We start from the raw sequence: 10,921 nt of genomic DNA on the forward strand, positions 1-10,921 counted from the left end.
ATCGCACTTCCTGGAATGATTTTCCTCAGGTTTTCGCCTGCCGTATCAGTTCTGTTATACTCACAGACAGGATTTTAACAGTTTTGGAAACTTTAGAGTGTTTTATATCCACATCTACCAATTATATGCATATCCGAGCTTCTGGGCCTGAGTAACAGGGCACGCTTCTCATCCATATGCCGAAATACTGCCTCCAAGCCAAAAGAAGTTCAACTCCCTGTTCGAAGACTGATTTAAGTCTGTCAATCACACAGCATCATCTTATTTAGGAATTTGCAGTGTGCCATGCTTCTGTGAGAGACAATTGTGATCTTAAGCAGCATTGGTTTGGTGGTTTCTGTAAAGCCACATTGGTTCTTGTGCTGATTCATTGACTTCGCTGTGTAAAGAAGGCAGAGATTGCACACATAAAATCCCTGACCACGACGTGATTTGAACACGCAACCTTCTGATCTGGAGTCAGACGCGCTACCTTTGCGCCACGAGGTCTTGTACAATGTGTTTTTTGGAGGGGATGCCTAGTTCAGATTTCGTTGACTGTATCATTTGGAATGAAGACCTGGTTCTCTGGGGAAATGTACCATCTGACAATGCCCCCTCGTCAGCACGTGCCTCTGCCCGGCGGGTTAGGTGTATGAAAATAAGCAAAAGCAGAGCCCGGATAGCTCAGTCGGTAGAGCATCAGACTTTTAATCTGAGGGTCCAGGGTTCAAGTCCCTGTTCGGGCGATCCTTTAATGTTCACCTTTCTTCACTACGCTGTCTTTCTGAACTTGCATTTTCCTTGACTTTCCATGACATGTTCGACCTGAGGACAAAACACTCACAGAGCCAAAACAGCTTAGTCTGAAGACATCCTCATAGTACCGATAAAGTTTGTAGAAACATGTCAAACGATGTTAAAATGAATCCTCAGGTTGTCGATTGTCTTAATAATTGATAATATTTAAACTGGACAATAGCGTATTCAATAGAAAGGAAAAACAACGGTCACGCTCCCAAACCAGCACTGCATGCTTCCTAAGCACTGACAGAAAGGTCTCGTTCTTCGTAATTTTTCAGAAAAGAAGCCTGAAACAATGTCTAAAGACTGTTGACATCTAGTGGAAGCCATAGGAACTGCAATCTGGGTCCGAACCCATTAGAAACTCAATAAGCATTCAATTGAAAACTACCCACATCAAAAAAAATCGCACTTCCTGGAATGATTTTCCTCAGGTTTTCGCCTGCCGTATCAGTTCTGTTATACTCACAGACAGGATTTTAACAGTTTTGGAAACTTTAGAGTGTTTTATATCCACATCTACCAATTATATGCATATCCGAGCTTCTGGGCCTGAGTAACAGGGCACGCTTCTCATCCATATGCCGAAATACTGCCTCCAAGCCAAAAGAAGTTCAACTCCCTGTTCGAAGACTGATTTAAGTCTGTCAATCACACAGCATCATCTTATTTAGGAATTTGCAGTGTGCCATGCTTCTGTGAGAGACAATTGTGATCTTAAGCAGCATTGGTTTGGTGGTTTCTGTAAAGCCACATTGGTTCTTGTGCTGATTCATTGACTTCGCTGTGTAAAGAAGGCAGAGATTGCACACATAAAATCCCTGACCACGACGTGATTTGAACACGCAACCTTCTGATCTGGAGTCAGACGCGCTACCTTTGCGCCACGAGGTCTTGTACAATGTGTTTTTTGGAGGGGATGCCTAGTTCAGATTTCGTTGACTGTATCATTTGGAATGAAGACCTGGTTCTCTGGGGAAATGTACCATCTGACAATGCCCCCTCGTCAGCACGTGCCTCTGCCCGGCGGGTTAGGTGTATGAAAATAAGCAAAAGCAGAGCCCGGATAGCTCAGTCGGTAGAGCATCAGACTTTTAATCTGAGGGTCCAGGGTTCAAGTCCCTGTTCGGGCGATCCTTTAATGTTCACCTTTCTTCACTACGCTGTCTTTCTGAACTTGCATTTTCCTTGACTTTCCATGACATGTTCGACCTGAGGACAAAACACTCACAGAGCCAAAACAGCTTAGTCTGAAGACATCCTCATAGTACCGATAAAGTTTGTAGAAACATGTCAAACGATGTTAAAATGAATCCTCAGGTTGTCGATTGTCTTAATAATTGATAATATTTAAACTGGACAATAGCGTATTCAATAGAAAGGAAAAACAACGGTCACGCTCCCAAACCAGCACTGCATGCTTCCTAAGCACTGACAGAAAGGTCTCGTTCTTCGTAATTTTTCAGAAAAGAAGCCTGAAACAATGTCTAAAGACTGTTGACATCTAGTGGAAGCCATAGGAACTGCAATCTGGGTCCGAACCCATTAGAAACTCAATAAGCATTCAATTGAAAACTACCCACATCAAAAAAAATCGCACTTCCTGGAATGATTTTCCTCAGGTTTTCGCCTGCCGTATCAGTTCTGTTATACTCACAGACAGGATTTTAACAGTTTTGGAAACTTTAGAGTGTTTTATATCCACATCTACCAATTATATGCATATCCGAGCTTCTGGGCCTGAGTAACAGGGCACGCTTCTCATCCATATGCCGAAATACTGCCTCCAAGCCAAAAGAAGTTCAACTCCCTGTTCGAAGACTGATTTAAGTCTGTCAATCACACAGCATCATCTTATTTAGGAATTTGCAGTGTGCCATGCTTCTGTGAGAGACAATTGTGATCTTAAGCAGCATTGGTTTGGTGGTTTCTGTAAAGCCACATTGGTTCTTGTGCTGATTCATTGACTTCGCTGTGTAAAGAAGGCAGAGATTGCACACATAAAATCCCTGACCACGACGTGATTTGAACACGCAACCTTCTGATCTGGAGTCAGACGCGCTACCTTTGCGCCACGAGGTCTTGTACAATGTGTTTTTTGGAGGGGATGCCTAGTTCAGATTTCGTTGACTGTATCATTTGGAATGAAGACCTGGTTCTCTGGGGAAATGTACCATCTGACAATGCCCCCTCGTCAGCACGTGCCTCTGCCCGGCGGGTTAGGTGTATGAAAATAAGCAAAAGCAGAGCCCGGATAGCTCAGTCGGTAGAGCATCAGACTTTTAATCTGAGGGTCCAGGGTTCAAGTCCCTGTTCGGGCGATCCTTTAATGTTCACCTTTCTTCACTACGCTGTCTTTCTGAACTTGCATTTTCCTTGACTTTCCATGACATGTTCGACCTGAGGACAAAACACTCACAGAGCCAAAACAGCTTAGTCTGAAGACATCCTCATAGTACCGATAAAGTTTGTAGAAACATGTCAAACGATGTTAAAATGAATCCTCAGGTTGTCGATTGTCTTAATAATTGATAATATTTAAACTGGACAATAGCGTATTCAATAGAAAGGAAAAACAACGGTCACGCTCCCAAACCAGCACTGCATGCTTCCTAAGCACTGACAGAAAGGTCTCGTTCTTCGTAATTTTTCAGAAAAGAAGCCTGAAACAATGTCTAAAGACTGTTGACATCTAGTGGAAGCCATAGGAACTGCAATCTGGGTCCGAACCCATTAGAAACTCAATAAGCATTCAATTGAAAACTACCCACATCAAAAAAAATCGCACTTCCTGGAATGATTTTCCTCAGGTTTTCGCCTGCCGTATCAGTTCTGTTATACTCACAGACAGGATTTTAACAGTTTTGGAAACTTTAGAGTGTTTTATATCCACATCTACCAATTATATGCATATCCGAGCTTCTGGGCCTGAGTAACAGGGCACGCTTCTCATCCATATGCCGAAATACTGCCTCCAAGCCAAAAGAAGTTCAACTCCCTGTTCGAAGACTGATTTAAGTCTGTCAATCACACAGCATCATCTTATTTAGGAATTTGCAGTGTGCCATGCTTCTGTGAGAGACAATTGTGATCTTAAGCAGCATTGGTTTGGTGGTTTCTGTAAAGCCACATTGGTTCTTGTGCTGATTCATTGACTTCGCTGTGTAAAGAAGGCAGAGATTGCACACATAAAATCCCTGACCACGACGTGATTTGAACACGCAACCTTCTGATCTGGAGTCAGACGCGCTACCTTTGCGCCACGAGGTCTTGTACAATGTGTTTTTTGGAGGGGATGCCTAGTTCAGATTTCGTTGACTGTATCATTTGGAATGAAGACCTGGTTCTCTGGGGAAATGTACCATCTGACAATGCCCCCTCGTCAGCACGTGCCTCTGCCCGGCGGGTTAGGTGTATGAAAATAAGCAAAAGCAGAGCCCGGATAGCTCAGTCGGTAGAGCATCAGACTTTTAATCTGAGGGTCCAGGGTTCAAGTCCCTGTTCGGGCGATCCTTTAATGTTCACCTTTCTTCACTACGCTGTCTTTCTGAACTTGCATTTTCCTTGACTTTCCATGACATGTTCGACCTGAGGACAAAACACTCACAGAGCCAAAACAGCTTAGTCTGAAGACATCCTCATAGTACCGATAAAGTTTGTAGAAACATGTCAAACGATGTTAAAATTAATCCTCAGGTTGTCGATTGTCTTAATAATTGATAATATTTAAACTGGACAATAGCGTATTCAATAGAAAGGAAAAACAACGGTCACGCTCCCAAACCAGCACTGCATGCTTCCTAAGCACTGACAGAAAGGTCTCGTTCTTCGTAATTTTTCAGAAAAGAAGCCTGAAACAATGTCTAAAGACTGTTGACATCTAGTGGAAGCCATAGGAACTGCAATCTGGGTCCGAACCCATTAGAAACTCAATAAGCATTCAATTGAAAACTACCCACATCAAAAAAAATCGCACTTCCTGGAATGATTTTCCTCAGGTTTTCGCCTGCCGTATCAGTTCTGTTATACTCACAGACAGGATTTTAACAGTTTTGGAAACTTTAGAGTGTTTTATATCCACATCTACCAATTATATGCATATCCAAGCTTCTGGGCCTGAGTAACAGGGCACGCTTCTCATCCATATGCCGAAATACTGCCTCCAAGCCAAAAGAAGTTCAACTCCCTGTTCGAAGACTGATTTAAGTCTGTCAATCACACAGCATCATCTTATTTAGGAATTTGCAGTGTGCCATGCTTCTGTGAGAGACAATTGTGATCTTAAGCAGCATTGGTTTGGTGGTTTCTGTAAAGCCACATTGGTTCTTGTGCTGATTCATTGACTTCGCTGTGTAAAGAAGGCAGAGATTGCACACATAAAATCCCTGACCACGACGTGATTTGAACACGCAACCTTCTGATCTGGAGTCAGACGCGCTACCTTTGCGTCACGAGGTCTTGTACAATGTGTTTTTTGGAGGGGATGCCTAGTTCAGATTTCGTTGACTGTATCATTTGGAATGAAGACCTGGTTCTCTGGGGAAATGTACCATCAGACAATGCCCCCTCGTCAGCACGTGCCTCTGCCCGGCGGGTTAGGTGTATGAAAATAAGCAAAAGCAGACCCCGGATAGCTCGTCGGTAGAGCATCAGACTTTTAATCTGAGGGTCCAGGGTTCAAGTCCCTGTTCGGGCGATCCTTTAATGTTCACCTTTCTTCACTACGCTGTCTTTCTGAACTTGCATTTTCCTTGACTTTCCATGACATGTTCGACCTGAGGACAAAACACTCACAGAGCCAAAACAGCTTAGTCTGAAGACATCCTCATAGTACCGATAAAGTTTGTAGAAACATGTCAAACGATGTTAAAATGAATCCTCAGGTTGTCGATTGTCTTAATAATTGATAATATTTCAACCGGACAATAGCGTATTCAATAGAAAGGAAAAACAACGGTCACGCTCCCAAACCAGCACTGCATGCTTCCTAAGCACTGACAGAAAGGTCTCGTTCTTCGTAATTTTTCAGAAAAGAAGCCTGAAACAATGTCTAAAGACTGTTGACATCTAGTGGAAGCCATAGGAACTGCAATCTGGGTCCGAACCCATTAGAAACTCAATAAGCATTCAATTGAAAACTACCCACATCAAAAAAAAATCGCACTTCCTGGAATGATTTTCCTCAGGTTTTCGCCTGCCGTATCAGTTCTGTTATACTCACAGACAGGATTTTAACAGTTTTGGAAACTTTAGAGTGTTTTATATCCACATCTACCAATTATATGCATATCCGAGCTTCTGGGCCTGAGTAACAGGGCACGCTTCTCATCCATATGCCGAAATACTGCCTCCAAGCCAAAAGAAGTTCAACTCCCTGTTCGAAGACTGATTTAAGTCTGTCAATCACACAGCATCATCTTATTTAGGAATTTGCAGTGTGCCATGCTTCTGTGAGAGACAATTGTGATCTTAAGCAGCATTGGTTTGGTGGTTTCTGTAAAGCCACATTGGTTCTTGTGCTGATTCATTGACTTCGCTGTGTAAAGAAGGCAGAGATTGCACACATAAAATCCCTGACCACGACGTGATTTGAACACGCAACCTTCTGATCTGGAGTCAGACGCGCTACCTTTGCGCCACGAGGTCTTGTACAATGTGTTTTTTGGAGGGGATGCCTAGTTCAGATTTCGTTGACTGTATCATTTGGAATGAAGACCTGGTTCTCTGGGGAAATGTACCATCTGACAATGCCCCCTCGTCAGCACGTGCCTCTGCCCGGCGGGTTAGGTGTATGAAAATAAGCAAAAGCAGAGCCCGGATAGCTCAGTCGGTAGAGCATCAGACTTTTAATCTGAGGGTCCAGGGTTCAAGTCCCTGTTCGGGCGATCCTTTAATGTTCACCTTTCTTCACTACGCTGTCTTTCTGAACTTGCATTTTCCTTGACTTTCCATGACATGTTCGACCTGAGGACAAAACACTCACAGAGCCAAAACAGCTTAGTCTGAAGACATCCTCATAGTACCGATAAAGTTTGTAGAAACATGTCAAACGATGTTAAAATGAATCCTCAGGTTGTCGATTGTCTTAATAATTGATAATATTTCAACCGGACAATAGCGTATTCAATAGAAAGGAAAAACAACGGTCACGCTCCCAAACCAGCACTGCATGCTTCCTAAGCACTGACAGAAAGGTCTCGTTCTTCGTAATTTTTCAGAAAAGAAGCCTGAAACAATGTCTAAAGACTGTTGACATCTAGTGGAAGCCATAGGAACTGCAATCTGGGTCCGAACCCATTAGAAACTCAATAAGCATTCAATTGAAAACTACCCACATCAAAAAAAAATCGCACTTCCTGGAATGATTTTCCTCAGGTTTTCGCCTGCCGTATCAGTTCTGTTATACTCACAGACAGGATTTTAACAGTTTTGGAAACTTTAGAGTGTTTTATATCCACATCTACCAATTATATGCATATCCGAGCTTCTGGGCCTGAGTAACAGGGCACGCTTCTCATCCATATGCCGAAATACTGCCTCCAAGCCAAAAGAAGTTCAACTCCCTGTTCAAAGACTGATTTAAGTCTGTCAATCACACAGCATCACCTTATTTAGGAATTTGCAGTGTGCCATGCTTCTGTGAGAGACAATTGTGATCTTAAGCAGCATTGGTTTGGTGGTTTCTGTAAAGCCACATTGGTTCTTGTGCTTATTCATTGACTTCGCTCTGTAAAGAAAGCAGAGATTGCACACATAAAATCCCTGACCACGACGTGATTTGAACACGCAACCTTCTGATCTGGAGTCAAACTCGCTACCTTTGCGCCACGAGGTCTTGTACAATGTGTTTTTTGGAGGGGATGCCTAGTTCATATTTCGTTGACTGTATCATTTGGAATGAAGACCTGGTTCTCTGGGGAAATGTACCATCTGACAATGCCCCCTCGTCAGCACGTGCCTCTGCCCGGCGGGTTAGGTATATGAAAATAAGCAAAAGCAGAGCCCGGATAGCTCAGTCGGTAGAGCATCAGACTTTTAATCTGAGGGTCCAGGGTTCAAGTCCCTGTTCGGGCGATCCTTTAATGTTCACCTTTCTTCACTACGCTGTCTTTCTGAACTTGCATTTTCCTTGACTTTCCATGACATGTTCGACCTGAGGACAAAACACTCACAGAGCCAAAACAGCTTAGTCTGAAGACATCCTCATAGTACCGATAAAGTTTGTAGAAACATGTCAAACGATGTTAAAATGAATCCTCAGGTTGTCAATTGTCTTAATAATTGATAATATTTCAACCGGACAATAGCGTATTCAATAGAAAGGAAAAACAACGGTCACGCTCCCAAACCAGCACTGCATGCTTCCTAAGCACTGACAGAAAGGTCTCGTTCTTCGTAATTTTTCAGAAAAGAAACCTGAAACAATGTCTAAAGACTGTTGACATCTAGTGGAAGCCATAGGAACTGCAATCTGGGTCCGAACCCATTAGAAACTCAATAAGCATTCAATTGAAAACTACCCACATCAAAAAAAATCGCACTTCCTGGAATGATTTTCCTCAGGTTTTCGCCTGCCGTATCAGTTCTGTTATACTCACAGACAGGATTTTAACAGTTTTGGAAACTTTAGAGTGTTTTATATCCACATCTACCAATTATATGCATATCCGAGCTTCTGGGCCTGAGTAACAGGGCACGCTTCTCATCCATATGCCGAAATACTGCCTCCAAGCCAAAAGAAGTTCAACTCCCTGTTCGAAGACTGATTTAAGTCTGTCAATCACACAGCATCATCTTATTTAGGAATTTGCAGTGTGCCATGCTTCTGTGAGAGACAATTGTGATCTTAAGCAGCATTGGTTTGGTGGTTTCTGTAAAGCCACATTGGTTCTTGTGCTGATTCATTGACTTCGCTGTGTAAAGAAGGCAGAGATTACACACATAAAGTCCCTGACGTGATTTGAACACGCAACCTTCTGATCGGGAGTCAGACGCGCCACCTTTGCGCCACGAGGTCTTGTACAATGTGTTTTTTGGAGGGGATGCCTAGTTCAGATTTCGCTGACTGTATCATTTGGAATGAAGACCTGGTTCTCTGGGGAAATGTACCATCTGACAATGCCCCCTCGTCAGCACGTGCCTCTGCCTGGCGGGTTAGGTGTATGAAAATAAGCAAAAGCAGAGCCCGGATAGCTCAGTCGGTAGAGCATCAGACTTTTAATCTGAGGGTCCAGGGTTCAAGTCCCTGTTCGGGCGATCCTTTAATGTTCACCTTTCTTCACTACGCTGTCTTTCTGAACTTGCATTTTCCTTGACTTTCCATGACATGTTCGACCTGAGGACAAAACACTCACAGAGCCAAAACAGCTTAGTCTGAAGACATCCTCATAGTACCGATAAAGTTTGTAGAAACATGTCAAACGATGTTAAAATGAATCCTCAGGTTGTCTATTGTCTTAATAATTGATAATATTTCAACCGGACAATAGCGTATTCAATAGAAAGGAAAAACAACGGTCACGCTCCCAAACCAGCACTGCATGCTTCCTAAGCACTGACAGAAAGGTCTCGTTCTTCGTAATTTTTCAGAAAAGAAGCCTGAAACAATGTCTAAAGACTGTTGACATCTAGTGGAAGCCATAGGAACTGCAATCTGGGTCCGAACCCATTAGAAACTCAATAAGCATTCAATTGAAAACTACCCACATCAAAAAAAAATCGCACTTCCCGGAATGATTTTCCTCGGGTTTTCGCCTGCCGTATCAGTTCTGTTATACTCACAGACAGGATTTTAACAGTTTTGGAAACTTTAGAGTGTTTTATATCCACATCTACCAATTATATGCATATCCGAGCTTCTGGGCCTGAGTAACAGGGCACGCTTCTCATCCATATGCCGAAATACTGCCTCCAAGCCAAAAGAAGTTCAACTCCCTGTTCGAAGACTTATTTAAGTCTGTCAATCACACAGCATCATCTTATTTAGGAATTTGCAGTGTGCCATGCTTCTGTGAGAGACAATTGTGATCTTAAGCAGCATTGGTTTGGTGGTTTCTGTAAAGCCACATTGGTTCTTGTGCTGATTCATTGACTTCGCTGTGTAAAGAAGGCAGAGATTACACACATAAAGTCCCTGACCACGACGTGATTTGAACACGCAACCTTCTGATCTGGAGTCAGACGCGCTACCTTTGCGCCACGAGGTCTTGTACAATGTGTTTTTTGGAGGGGATGCCTAGTTCAGATTTCGTTGACTGTATCATTTGGAATGAAGACCTGGTTCTCTGGGGAAATGTACCATCTGACAATGCCCCCTCGTCAGCACGTGCCTCTGCCCGGCGGGTTAGGTGTATGAAAATAAGCAAAAGCAGAGCCCGGATAGCTCAGTCGGTAGAGCATCAGACTGTTAATCTGAAGGTCCAGGGTTCAAGTCCCTGTCCGGGCGATCCTTTAATGTTCACCTTTCTTCACTACGCTGTCTTTCTGAACTTGCATTTTCCTTGACTTTCCATGACATGTTCGACCTGAGGACAAAACACTCACAGAGCCAAAACAGCTTAGTCTGAAGACATCCTCATAGTACCGATAAAGTTTGTAGAAACATGTCAAACGATGTTAAAATGAATCCTCAGGTTGTCTATTGTCTTAATAATTGATAATATTTCAACCGGACAATAGCGTATTCAATAGAAAGGAAAAACAACGGTCACGCTCCCAAACCAGCACTGCATGCTTCCTAAGCACTGACAGAAAGGTCTCGTTCTTCGTAATTTTTCAGAAAAGAAGCCTGAAACAATGTCTAAAGACTGTTGACATCTAGTGGAAGCCATAGGAACTGCAATCTGGGTCCGAACCCATTAGAAACTCAATAAGCATTCAATTGAAAACTACCCACATCAAAAAAAATCGCACTTCCTGGAATGAATTTTCCTCAGGTTTTCGCCTGCCGTATCAGTTCTGTTATACTCACAGACAGGATTTTACAGTTTTGGGAAACTTTAGAGTGTTTTATATCCACATCTACCAATTATATGCATATCTCCGAGCTTCTGGGCCTCAGTAACAGGGCACGCTTCTCATCCATATGCCGAAATACTGCCTCCAAGCCAAAAGAAGTTCAACTCCCTGTTCGAAGACT

The 10,921-nt window shown here is 43.0% G+C and overlaps 17 non-coding genes across 17 annotated transcripts; 9 read left to right on the forward strand and 8 right to left on the reverse strand.

Annotated features, from left to right (window-relative positions):
* Window positions 1–417: 417 nt before the first annotated feature.
* trnaw-cca (transfer RNA tryptophan (anticodon CCA)) lies at window positions 418–489 on the reverse strand. Its single transcript has one exon. It is a non-coding gene; the product is annotated as a tRNA-Trp (tRNA).
* Window positions 490–655: 166 nt separating this feature from the next.
* trnak-uuu (transfer RNA lysine (anticodon UUU)) lies at window positions 656–728 on the forward strand. The gene has a single exon. It is a non-coding gene; the product is annotated as a tRNA-Lys (tRNA).
* An 877-nt stretch (window positions 729–1,605) lies between these two features.
* Window positions 1,606–1,677, reverse strand: trnaw-cca (transfer RNA tryptophan (anticodon CCA)). The gene has a single exon. It is a non-coding gene; the product is annotated as a tRNA-Trp (tRNA).
* A 166-nt stretch (window positions 1,678–1,843) lies between these two features.
* Window positions 1,844–1,916, forward strand: trnak-uuu (transfer RNA lysine (anticodon UUU)). The gene has a single exon. It is a non-coding gene; the product is annotated as a tRNA-Lys (tRNA).
* Window positions 1,917–2,793: 877 nt separating this feature from the next.
* trnaw-cca (transfer RNA tryptophan (anticodon CCA)) lies at window positions 2,794–2,865 on the reverse strand. Its single transcript has one exon. It is a non-coding gene; the product is annotated as a tRNA-Trp (tRNA).
* Window positions 2,866–3,031: 166 nt separating this feature from the next.
* Window positions 3,032–3,104, forward strand: trnak-uuu (transfer RNA lysine (anticodon UUU)). The gene has a single exon. It is a non-coding gene; the product is annotated as a tRNA-Lys (tRNA).
* Window positions 3,105–3,981: 877 nt separating this feature from the next.
* Window positions 3,982–4,053, reverse strand: trnaw-cca (transfer RNA tryptophan (anticodon CCA)). Its single transcript has one exon. It is a non-coding gene; the product is annotated as a tRNA-Trp (tRNA).
* Window positions 4,054–4,219: 166 nt separating this feature from the next.
* Window positions 4,220–4,292, forward strand: trnak-uuu (transfer RNA lysine (anticodon UUU)). Its single transcript has one exon. It is a non-coding gene; the product is annotated as a tRNA-Lys (tRNA).
* An 877-nt stretch (window positions 4,293–5,169) lies between these two features.
* Window positions 5,170–5,241, reverse strand: trnaw-cca (transfer RNA tryptophan (anticodon CCA)). Its single transcript has one exon. It is a non-coding gene; the product is annotated as a tRNA-Trp (tRNA).
* A 166-nt stretch (window positions 5,242–5,407) lies between these two features.
* Window positions 5,408–5,479, forward strand: trnak-uuu (transfer RNA lysine (anticodon UUU)). The gene has a single exon. It is a non-coding gene; the product is annotated as a tRNA-Lys (tRNA).
* An 878-nt stretch (window positions 5,480–6,357) lies between these two features.
* trnaw-cca (transfer RNA tryptophan (anticodon CCA)) lies at window positions 6,358–6,429 on the reverse strand. The gene has a single exon. It is a non-coding gene; the product is annotated as a tRNA-Trp (tRNA).
* A 166-nt stretch (window positions 6,430–6,595) lies between these two features.
* trnak-uuu (transfer RNA lysine (anticodon UUU)) lies at window positions 6,596–6,668 on the forward strand. The gene has a single exon. It is a non-coding gene; the product is annotated as a tRNA-Lys (tRNA).
* Window positions 6,669–7,546: 878 nt separating this feature from the next.
* trnaw-cca (transfer RNA tryptophan (anticodon CCA)) lies at window positions 7,547–7,618 on the reverse strand. The gene has a single exon. It is a non-coding gene; the product is annotated as a tRNA-Trp (tRNA).
* Window positions 7,619–7,784: 166 nt separating this feature from the next.
* trnak-uuu (transfer RNA lysine (anticodon UUU)) lies at window positions 7,785–7,857 on the forward strand. The gene has a single exon. It is a non-coding gene; the product is annotated as a tRNA-Lys (tRNA).
* Window positions 7,858–8,966: 1,109 nt separating this feature from the next.
* Window positions 8,967–9,039, forward strand: trnak-uuu (transfer RNA lysine (anticodon UUU)). Its single transcript has one exon. It is a non-coding gene; the product is annotated as a tRNA-Lys (tRNA).
* Window positions 9,040–9,917: 878 nt separating this feature from the next.
* Window positions 9,918–9,989, reverse strand: trnaw-cca (transfer RNA tryptophan (anticodon CCA)). Its single transcript has one exon. It is a non-coding gene; the product is annotated as a tRNA-Trp (tRNA).
* Window positions 9,990–10,155: 166 nt separating this feature from the next.
* trnan-guu (transfer RNA asparagine (anticodon GUU)) lies at window positions 10,156–10,228 on the forward strand. The gene has a single exon. It is a non-coding gene; the product is annotated as a tRNA-Asn (tRNA).
* Window positions 10,229–10,921: the final 693 nt, after the last annotated feature.

The sequence above is a fragment of the Oncorhynchus clarkii genome, unplaced genomic scaffold (genome assembly GCF_045791955.1).
Source record: "Oncorhynchus clarkii lewisi isolate Uvic-CL-2024 unplaced genomic scaffold, UVic_Ocla_1.0 unplaced_contig_34_pilon_pilon, whole genome shotgun sequence".
NCBI classification, from domain to species: Eukaryota; Metazoa; Chordata; class Actinopteri; order Salmoniformes; family Salmonidae; genus Oncorhynchus; species Oncorhynchus clarkii.